We start from the raw sequence: 11,494 nt of genomic DNA on the forward strand, positions 1-11,494 counted from the left end.
TCTAAGTTTTATGAATATATTGGAAGTGGTAGAAGTAAGGCTGTGTTTCAATGCGGTGCCATTGGAGGTGAGGTGTTGTGATGAAACCTGCATGACCAGAGAGGGACACTATGCTGCTGTTCAGGTTCATGAGTCAGATAGCCCAGCCACAAGTTTGTCACCAGTTCACTGAGTTTCTGCTCTAATGCATGGGTGCAAAACCAGAGGGTTACGACAATGCATGTCATGCAGTGACTTTCCAGAATTGTTGTTGGGAGCAACTCTGCAATGTAAATGCATGGCCCTGGTGTGAGATACTGAGAAACAGCAGGATACCATCAAGTCATTTCCACTTCACTCCATGCCTCAGTTCCATTCTGACACTACGTGCACATTCTCTCCAAGTTCTTTCCTCTTAGCTTCACAGATGTTTCCTTCCCTTCTCCCTCGAGATTGATGCTGCTGTATTCTAACTCTAGTGGTAGAACCAGATGTCCACCAGGTCCCAGTGCTCTCTCACTTCACCATGAATCAGGAGACATCTCTGAGTTTACCTTCTGCAAATGCAAACCATTCTTGATTGAGTGCAGAGTTCATCACACTCAATCCTGTCAACTACTTGTTTACGTTACGCATTGAATATTCTAACTTTGTGCAGTAGTCTCAATCAAGATCACTTCGCAAGCCTCTCACTGCACAGAAAGGAAATTCAACTTGTAGATTTTAGTAACCTTTTCTGCTGTTATCCTGTGAACCTCATCTCAGAGCACTAAATACGAGTGAATAATTTATGAATATTTTCCGTCTTATGCTGAACCAATCAATCTTTGTCTGTGTGCTTAGCTCAAACTATTGCAGAATTTTTTTTAACTTAAATATTCATTTGGAAGGCCAGAACGCTATACTTTCCCTGAATACTCTCTCCATGAAACTGTCTGCCAAGTTTTTGAACTCAACTTTGTTATCCCTTAAGAAACACTTCACGACAGATATTATTTCCTGTGACTCAGCTCTGGTGATTTCTTAAGCTTTATGTCTTGGTCATTTCATCTGATTTGTCAACCAAAGAATGTGACAACAAGGTAACTTTCTGTATGATTGAAGTTACCAGTAATGAACTACCAAAAGTAAAAACTAATGTAAGGTTCAATCATGCTGCTCTCTACTTCCTTGTGCTGTATTTTTCCAGCCCGAACAGTGTGGGTGTTGGCGAATCAATTGGGAAAATACGGCGAGATTGGAAAAATGAGTTTCTTGTTGATGAGAACAAAACGTCCAATTTTACAACCAAGGTTTAAATGGTGAGAAGAGAAACTTGCTAGCGAACAGCAAGAGGCCTATTTGTATGGGTCATAAATTTATCAGTATCTAGTGCCTTCTTTTTGTAGCCTCCTGTTTTCCCACACAAACTATACAGTGGCACTTTCCTGACACTTTTTACAGGAAAACATTTTCCCACAGTTAGGGTCTAGAATGCATTGCCTGGAAATGTGCTGGAGGCAAGTTCAATTGAAGCATTCAAGTGGGGCATTGGGAGGTTATTTGGATAGATACAATGTGCAAAAGAATGGGGAAAAATTAAGAGATTTACCGAGCTATTGGAGGCACGCTGGACTGAATAGCTTCCCTTGGCACTGCAGTGATTCTGTGACATGAAGGTTAGAGCAAGTACATGCTGCCCCCAGCTTGCTGATTGATCCTCTTGGTCCCCATGTGGGACCGTTGCCTCCACATTGGAACCATGAATAATGGACACAGCCACAGTTGGGTCATTGTTGTATGGCTGTGGTATTATAAAGGTGCAGAGCAATGATGTGTCAGCAACCCAGTCTCCACATGAAGAATTTGCAGCTGAAAGTCCCCTCAGAAGCAGCTACAGAAAGCCCAGAGTCTATCATGTGTGATGCTGTCTCTTCCAGATTCACAAGGTATGGTGTGGCTGCAGACTGAAGATATGCTGGGACACCATTGCTGAACTGTGTGGTATGATGGCTCAGTGGATAACACCGTTGCCACACTGCGCCTGGGACCAAGGTTCGATTCCTGCCTTGGGTGACTGTGTGCGTGAAGCTTGCACATTCTTCCAATATCTGCATGGGTATGCTCTGGTTTCATCCAACAGTCCAAAGATGTGTGTGGGCTAGGTGCATAAGCCATGGGAGATACATGGTCATAGGGATAGGATGGGGAGTGGCTAATGAGCGGATGTCCTTTGGAAGGTTGGTGTGGACTTGATGGACCAACTGGCCTGCTTTCACACTGTAAGGATTCAATGAACTGTGCCAACTGCTGGACTGGACATGTGGCCTGAAGGAGCAGCTGGCCATCCTATTAAAATTGCCTCGATTCTTTATGCAACCGTCTGCTTCAGGGACCACTACTTGGGATCACCCTCTCCACAAACCTACCAAGGTTGTTACGGATACAATTTTTGTTAGTTTACTCTGCTTCATCTTGTTTCCCTACAATGTGGTCAGTGCTCCAGTCAGAGTGTAAGTTATACTTATCTAGTGCCTTCCCCCAAGTACAGTATGCTCTAGACTGTACACATGCCACAGTGAGAGTGCCATATCATAACACAGTCAATTTATCCACAGAGAAAGATTCCATTCCATAAATGGACATGACATTGATGATCATTGGTATCATATGTTTGAAATCTGTGGCAGGTAGTCTGTGATGCTTATACCTTTGTGATCTCTCATGTTCCTACTTCATTTCAAGGGCCAGATGCCTCACAAGGATGGTTACTTGGAGGCAATGTTCTGCAATGATGGCTGTTGACTCACTTATGCAACCCCTCTGACTGAGACAATGCATCCTGTTCTTCCATCTGGCACAATGTGGAACAGGCAATAGGTCATCTTATATTGAGAAGGATGCATTCCAGACCCCAACTTTGGGAAAATGTTTTCCTGTAAAAAGTCTCAGGGAGCACCACTGTATAATTTGTGTGCAAGAACAGGAGACAAATAGGCCTCTTGGATAAGCCTGGGGCAGGTTTGCAGGTGGTTTTGTAGTACAGTCCAGAGTTAGCTTCCTAATCGTAGCATGCTGTGTTCTCTGCAACTGGAGCAGGCAAAGAAGGCCTGTAATGGACTTTGAAGTGCTGGGAGAGCAGCAGCAGTCATCTGAGGAGAAGGAGGAGGGCCTTGACCAGGAGGAACATCCACTTCTGTGTGATAGAGCAGTGCAGTGTCAGACTCAAAAAGCAAGACAGGATTTAATTAACACCCAGTTCCAGTAGATGCGAGCTGACTGTAGTCATTACTTATTGGCTGTAAAATTATTATTACTCATAAGGCAAGTTGGCCTCAGAAGTGATTACAATTTTTTTTCTCATTTGATTTTCCAATTGTTCAACCAAAGTGAATGTTTTTGACTTTTTGAAAGCTTTCCAGCTCCCCCATTGGGCAATGAGAAGATGTTATGTTACACTAGGTGGTGGTGAAAGGGTAGCTCTCCCTTAGTCAGGGTTCAAAGATGCGATGGTACTAAGACATAGCCTGTTGACCTTGATTCTTGCAGCTGAGGTTACAATGACTGTCAATCAGGCACACAGTTGTGTAAATTTGTAATGCATTTATGAAAGGGAGCTTATATTTGCAAAGAAGTGTTAGCAGTGCTACATCCGCTGTTTTTTTTTGTTCCCTTTGCACTATGTGTACTATGAAGGACAGCTTCTGGCTGGCAGCAGTGGACCTGGTGCAGTGTTGTGAAATCCTCAAGTGTCCAAGTAATGGCAAATACTGTCATGGCCAGTGATTTTATAATAATAGAGCCATTGAGGCGTGGTGTGAACATAATGAGGTGAGCAACATAAAATTGCATGAGAAAACTCATTAGAGCTCAGGTAGAGAAATGCCCCAATGAAACTCCCCAAATTGACACATTGTCAACTTTTGGCAAAATCTGGCCCCCTGTCTCTTTGTACCTCATGTTGTGTTTGAGGCAAATAGCAGTGATGCGTTTAAAGGGAAGCTTGATGAGTGCATGAGGAAGCAAAGAATACAAAGGTTATGTTGATGGCCTCGTGTGAAGTAGAATGAGAGGAAGCTAGAGTGGTGCATGAGTTGTTGGGCTGAATGACATGTTTCTGTGCTGTTCATTCCATTTGTAGCGTGCATGTGTTATGAAGAAATTTTCAGACGGGAGCTACTCATTTTAGAAGTTGCTGGAAAAGCTCAGCAGGTCTGGCAGAATCCGTGAAGAAAAATAAGAGTTAATGTTTCGAGGAAGGGTCGCTGGACCTGAAACGTTAACTCTGACTTTTTTTCACAGATGCTGCCAGACCTGCTGAGCTTTTCCAGCAACTTCTGTTTTTGCTCCTGATTTACAGTATCCACAGTTCTTTTGGTTTTTTATACATTTTAGAACTTGGCTCTTTTAGTCCGTGCTCCCTGTCTTACTTGACAGTGCTTTCTGGGTGGTAGCCTTGACACGTATTCTGATATTTGTGGAACCCACTCCATTTTCTTCCAAGAGATAGTCATGGGATATACCTCACAGAGTGTATTAGTTAGAGTTTGATCCACATTACTACATTATAGCTCAAGCAGAGAAAGTGAAACATCCTCTCATTCTGTTATGTACTAATGCAAAACATGTGGATTACCCAAGTAATCTAGCTGATCGGGTGTAACAATCCTAGGATATTTTTAAAGCAACATCACCCAGTCTTCATAAACCTGTACTGTATTACACAACATGAAAAGTGGACTGATAGACCATGATTAGCAGAGTCACACCAGACATGTGCATTGAAAAATACCCATTTACATGGATCTGAGCCCCACCAAGATACTGTCCCAAAAAAAATGCATTTATATAATGCACAAAAAAAAGTTGCTAGAAAAGCTCCGCAGGTCTGATAGAATCCGTGAAGGAAAAATCAGAGTTAACATTTTGGGTCTGGTGATCCTTTCTCAGAACAGATCTGAGGAAGGGCCACCAGACCCGAAACGTTAACACTCATTTTACCTTCACAGATGCTGACAGACCTGCTGAGCTTTACCGGCAACTTTGTTTTTGTTCCTGATTTACAGTATCCACAGTTTTTTTTCCAGTTTTTATCAGCATTTATATAATGTGTTCATGACTGTAAGACATCCCAAATCTTTGCTTTAACCAATGGACTAATTTTGAAATATACTCACTAAGTTTAGTATAAACAAAGCAGCAGCCAATTTTCACACAGAAACTTCTCATGAACAGCAATGTGATAATAACTTGATAAGCAGCCACAGATCTGATCAATTGTAATTCTATCACAGGAACATTAATTACTGTTGCAACATTAAAGGGACAAGTCTTACAGGTTCGCAATAACCTTTTTCAAAAAATCAAATGTGCTGCTGTGAACTGATGCACATTCCTGAATATCTGAACCTTTTATCAACACATTCTTGTTGCTACAGGATAGTGAAGATAGATAAGTCCCCTGGGCCGGATGGGATTTATCCTCAGATCCTCTGGGAAGCCAGGGAGGAGATTGCTGAGCCTTTGGCATTGATCTTTAGCTCATCATTGTCTACAGGAGTAGTGCCAGATGACTGGAGGATAGCAAATGTGGTTCCCCTGTTCAAGAAGGGGAGTAGAGACAACCCTGGTAATTATAGACCAGTGAGCCTTACCTCAGTTGTTGGTAAAGTGTTGGAAAAGATTATAAGGGATAGGATTTATAATCATCTAGAAAATAATAAATTGATTAGGGATAGTCAGCACGGTTTTTTGTGAAGGGTAGGCCGTGCCTCACAAACCTTTATTGAGTTCTTTGAGAAGGTGACCAAACAGGTAGATGAGAGTAAACCGGTTGATGTGGTGTATTTGGATTTCAGCAAGGCATTCGATAAGGTTCCCCACAGTAGGCTATTGTACAAAATGCGGAGGAATAGAATTGTGGGAGATATAGCAGTTTGGATGAAAAATTGGCTTGCTGAAAGAAGACAGAGGGTGGTAGTTGATGGGAAATGTTCCTCCTGGAGACCAGTTACTAGTGGTGTACCGCAAGGGTCGGTGTTGGGTCCACTGCTGTTTGTCATTTTTATAAATGGCCTGGATGAGGGCGTAAAAGGATGGGTTAGTAAATTTGCAGATGACACTAAGGCCAGTGGAGTTGTGGATAGTGACGAAAGATGCTGTAGTTACAGAGAGACATAGATAAGCTGCAGAGCTGGGCTGAGAGGCGGCAAATGGAGTTTAATGCAGACAAGTGTAAGGTGATGCACCTTGGTAGGAGTAACCGGAAGGCAAAGTACTAAGCTAATGGTAAGATTCTTAGTAGTGTAGATGAGCAGAGAGATCTCGGTGTCCATGTACACAGATCCTTGAAAGTTGCCACCCAGGTTGACAGGGCTGTTAAGAAGGCATATAGTGTTTTAGCTTTTATTAATAGAGGGATCGAGTTCCAGAACCAAGAGGTTATGCTGAAGCTGTACAAACTCTGGTGCAGCCGCACTTGGAGTATTGTATACAGTTCTGGTCACAGCATTATAAGAAGGATGTGGAAGCTTTGGAAAGGATGCAGAGGAGATTTACTAGGATGTTGCCTGGTATGGAGGGAAGGTCTTACGAGGAAAGGCTGAGGGACTGAGGCTGTTTTCGTTAGAGAGAAGAAGGTTGAGAGGTGACTTAATTGAGACATATAAAATAATCAGAGGGTTAGTTAGGGTGGATAGGGAGAGCCTTTTTCCTAGGGTGGTGACAGCGAGCACGAGGAGGCATAGCTTTAATTGAGGGGTGAAAGATATAGGACAGATGTCAGAGGTAGTTTCTTTACTCAGAGAGTGGTAAGGGAATGGAACGCTTTGTCTGCAACGGTAATAGTTTCGCCAACTTTAGGTACATTTAAGTCATCATTGGACAAGCATATGGACGTACATGGAATAATGTAGGTTAGATGGGCTTCACATCGGTATGACAGGTTGGCACAACATTGAGGGCTGAAGGGCCTGTACTGTGCTGTAATGTTCTATGTTCTATGAATTTGAATTTATTCTCTGCAGTATCCTGTAACAAATTGAGCACATGGGCTCGAAAATGTGTTCATTGGTTTGCCATTTTTTTGTCAGCAAACAGGAGAAATCTGGAAGAAACTATTTCACAGGATTCATGGTTCCTCACCCAGTGTGGCCGATAATGAAGCTATATCCTTGCTCATCACATAGAGTGTGATTACTATACCTAACTACCAACCACTAATTCTCACGTAAAGCTATAGGCTTTCTATATACACTCAACTAAAACGAAAATGTGGACGCTAAAGACCAGCAAAGAAGCAAACCTTTTCCTAGCTACTATCAGCAGTGAAGAAGGGTTACTAAATTCAAATTGTTAACTGTTTTCTCTCCACAATGCTGCCAGACTAGCAGAGGTTTTACAACAATTTCTGTTTTATTTTGTAAATATCCATGTTAGGTGTAAACGTCATAGATTTGAGGTTGTCACACTGAAAGGATTGATATCTAGGAACAGGTAAAAAGTGAAGATGATACAGGAGCTAATATTCTGGTAACCAACATGTCAGTTAGTGCTGTGTCTCTCAGTGAACGTTTGGCCAGGTAAACTGCTTTAGTGCTGTAGGTTGAGACGCTGGGGAAATCTTGCTTTTCTTCAGATCATGTCACAGGAGGTTATGCATCAAACTGAATGGCCAGACACAACCTCAGTTTCCCATCTCAGCTGTAGCTTGGCACTTGCGACAGTGTAACACTCTGTGAATGCTGTATGGCAGGATTGTACAGGAATTGGAGCAGCTACGTCCTATTTAACCCCTTGAGTCTTCTGCATTGTTTAACAAAATCGAGGCTGATCATCCATCACAATACCACTTTCCCGCACTGTCCCCAAACCTCTTGGCCTCTATAATATCTAGAAATCTAACAATCTCTATCTTAAACATTCTCGAACATTATGTCTCCAAAGCCGTCAGAATTAAAGAATTCCAAAGGAAACACTGTTGATAATATGTATCACATATTTAACATATCTATATGATATGAATAATGTGAAGAAGCAAAATTTTATCTGCCTTGATAATCCATATCTACCACAGTTTTCAGCTGGTAAAATGGATATGCAGTCATGTGTCTGTGTAACTTGATAGTTACTGTTCCGCGGAGATTCTTAATAAGGGATATGCCTAAAGTAAGATTAATTGGTTCAAAAGGCCATTTGACAGATAATCTGTTTGTCCAAACAAAGTTAAAGAAACATCATCCATTTCACTTTTTGTCAATTGGCTGCTCATTTTGAATTATAAGAGTCTAGAAATGCTAGTTTAAAACAGAGTTCAGAAATAAGCAGTTAAACAAATCTTACATGAAACAGACATCCCACTAATTGAATAATTATTGTGTCATTCTGTACAGTTACATAACGTGTATTTTTAAACAAAAGCAATACTATCAGCCTCTCATTCATAGCTGAATTTTATCCTTGTGTCTCCAAAAAAATAAGCTGCAATAATTTCCTCAGAATGAGTTGCCACCAGCCTTGGGAGAATCATAATAACATCCTACAAAAAGCCAAGTCTAAAAAGCAATTTTTACTCCAATGGTGCCATGAGAAAATGAATGTTCGGAGTCCTTGCTTTCCTCTAATGTACTTTCTGCAACTGCAGGAGCCCTTATTCTTTGCAATACCATCACTTATCGTGAGTTTAGAAAGGTTCACTTTTTATGTGAATCCTTGGAAATAATGTCACACTTTTAAATAAGAAAAGGAACAGCCCTGCAAAGCTCCGAGCTGCTGCTATCTTGGGTATTCGACTTTAAAGTGGTTTGATTATGAAGAAGGTCTTGCAAAAGAATAAACTTGTCTGACATTAAGATTTTGATTCAGACTGCCTTGTGCTGGCAGACGTTTACTTTCAAAACACATTAACCTTTCCCCTTAGTGATATTTCATGGTGGGATTCCTTGTGTACAAAGATAAATTTAACGGCGGACAGATCCGCTGACTTGAAATGTGAGGATTGGTAAATTGAAAGACAATGTAAGAAATAATTGCATTCTGTCTGAATGCCGAGCAAATTAAGGGCACTATATAAAGGATTTCGGCGATGTCCAGAAATTAACATCTCTCCCTGCGAGATGTAAGAGCTGTAAAACTGCATCTGTTTATTACTGTCAGTAAAATCCTGGAAACCCCTCCCTGATATCATTGTGGGTTAACGCACAGCATATGGACTGCAGCAATTCAAGAAGGCATTGGGGAAACCAAAAGGAGGCTTGGGAGCCGCTTTTCAGAAGACCTCCGCTCAGTTCGCAATAAACAACCGCACCTCCCAGTCGCAAACCATTTCCACTCCTGCTCCCATTCTTTAGATGGCATGTCCATCATGGGCCTCCTGCAGTGCCACAATGATGCCACCCGAAGGTTGCAGGAACAGCAACTCATATTCCGCTTGGGAACCCTGCAGCCCAATGGCATCAATGTGGACTTAACCAGCTTCATAATCTCCCCTTCCCCCACCGCATCCCAAAACCAGCCCAGTTCGTCCCCTCCCCCCACTGCACCACACAACCAGCCCAGCTCTTCCCCTCCACCCACTGCATCCCAAAACCAATCCAGCCTGTCTCTGCCTCCCTAACCTGTTCTTCCTCTCACCCATCCCTTCCTCCCACCTCAAGCCGCACCTCCATTTCTTCCCTACTAACCTCATCCCACCTCCTTGACCTGTCCGTCTTTGCTGGACTGACCTATCCCCTCCCTACCTCTCCACCTATACACTCCTCTCCACCTATCTTCTTTTCTCTCCATCTTTGGTCCGCCTCCCCCTCTCTCCATATTTATTCCAGAACCCTCACCCCATCCCCCTCTCTGATGAAGGGTCTAGGCCCGAAACGTCAGCTTTTGTGCTCCTGAGATGCTGCTTGGCCTGCTGTGTTCATCCAGCTTCACACTTTATTGTCTTGGATTCTCCAGTATCTGCAGTTCCCATTATCTCTAATTCAAGAAGGCAGCTTGCTACCACCTTCTCATGGGCAACTAGAGATGGACAATAAATGCTGGTCCAGGCACTGATGCCCACATCTCACAAATGAATTTTAAAAATTGATATAGATTAAAATGCTAGACGTTCAACATTTGTTCTGGCAAGAGATTTGAACTCTTTGGGTTTAACAGAATTTCCATTGCCTTGGTATATGCTCACAGCTTTGATATCAACCATTTGGAGTCTGGCTAGTTGGGATACCGAAAAACAATCATCGCAGTCAAAGCAAGAAATGCAAGGAAACACTGAAGGTTCCAGTTAGGAGTTTTCACATTGATTACGGCCCTGGAGAAAACTTGCCTACACCCTGGCACAACCAAAGGAAAAACAGTGCAATGACTTTTAAAAGAAAATGCGTGAAGCGAAGCTCCAAGCCAGTAGCTGGTTGAGAGCTTAGGGTGCAATCCTGTCTTAGTTCCAACAGAACCCTCTGGTCAGCCTTAACAGCCACCTACATAGACACCAGCCTCCTTATATCTCTCCAGATGATTAACATGGTTACTTTAAACATTCATCAATGTGCCCTCCAAAAAGACAATAATGTTACAGATGCATGTATGTGTAAGTGTGCTTGTGCATTCATGTGTGTGCACCTGCATTTTGGGTGCGTTTCTGAACACGGATGCATATTTGTTCATCTTCGTCCATGTACATGTGTATGTGAGAGCATTTGTACATTTGTCCGTGTTTGTGTATGCACGTGTGTCTTTATGTGTATGCTGTATGTTCTTGTTAGTGTGTGACTGTCGGTGTCTGAGTGCATGTGTGTGCTCTATGTTCCTGTTAGTGTGAGACTGTAGGTGTGTGAACATGTGTGCTATATGCAAAATCTGAGTGAGTGTGAGTGTGTATATGAGGTGCTTCTGCAAAAATGCATGTACACAAATCTGCGTTTATGTATGAGAGATAATAAAATGTGAGGCTGGATGAACACAGCAGGCCGAGCAGCATCTCAGGAGCACAAAAGCTGACGTTTCGGGCCTAGACCCTTCATCAGAGCTATGTATGAGAGCATTGTTTGTGTGGACATTGGCTGAGGCAGGATCAAAGCATAGCTTTGATGTCCTTGAAATAACTCAGCATGTACATTCACACATGAAGGTGGATTGAGGTACTGGAAAAGGGCCAGCATTATTGGAATTAGAACCCAACCTGAGACATGAACTCCAGAATTTAAAACTGAAGACAAAGCTTTCCTGACAGTGACACTGTCCCCAGAACAGCAATGATTCTGAGCAACTATTTCTGCCCCAGATGGAAGAAAAACTTAGAATGCAATCAGAGCAAAGAATGGAGCAATATATTTTACCAAATTAAAATACCTTACTGTCGTCTGGCAGATTACAGTTAATAGCAATAGTTAGTCTGCATTTTTATATCTTAATTACAGAATGTTGCGCTCCCATGCATCCATTAAATTGCCTAATTAAATGGCCGATTTATAATAACCATTCTGACATACCTCACAGTTTTGTGGCAAAACATCTGAAATTTGTTAGATGTGCTGCAAGCAGCAGG

This window comes from Stegostoma tigrinum, chromosome 24, assembly GCF_030684315.1.
Source record: "Stegostoma tigrinum isolate sSteTig4 chromosome 24, sSteTig4.hap1, whole genome shotgun sequence".
In the NCBI taxonomy this organism is placed as follows: domain Eukaryota; kingdom Metazoa; phylum Chordata; class Chondrichthyes; order Orectolobiformes; family Stegostomatidae; genus Stegostoma; species Stegostoma tigrinum.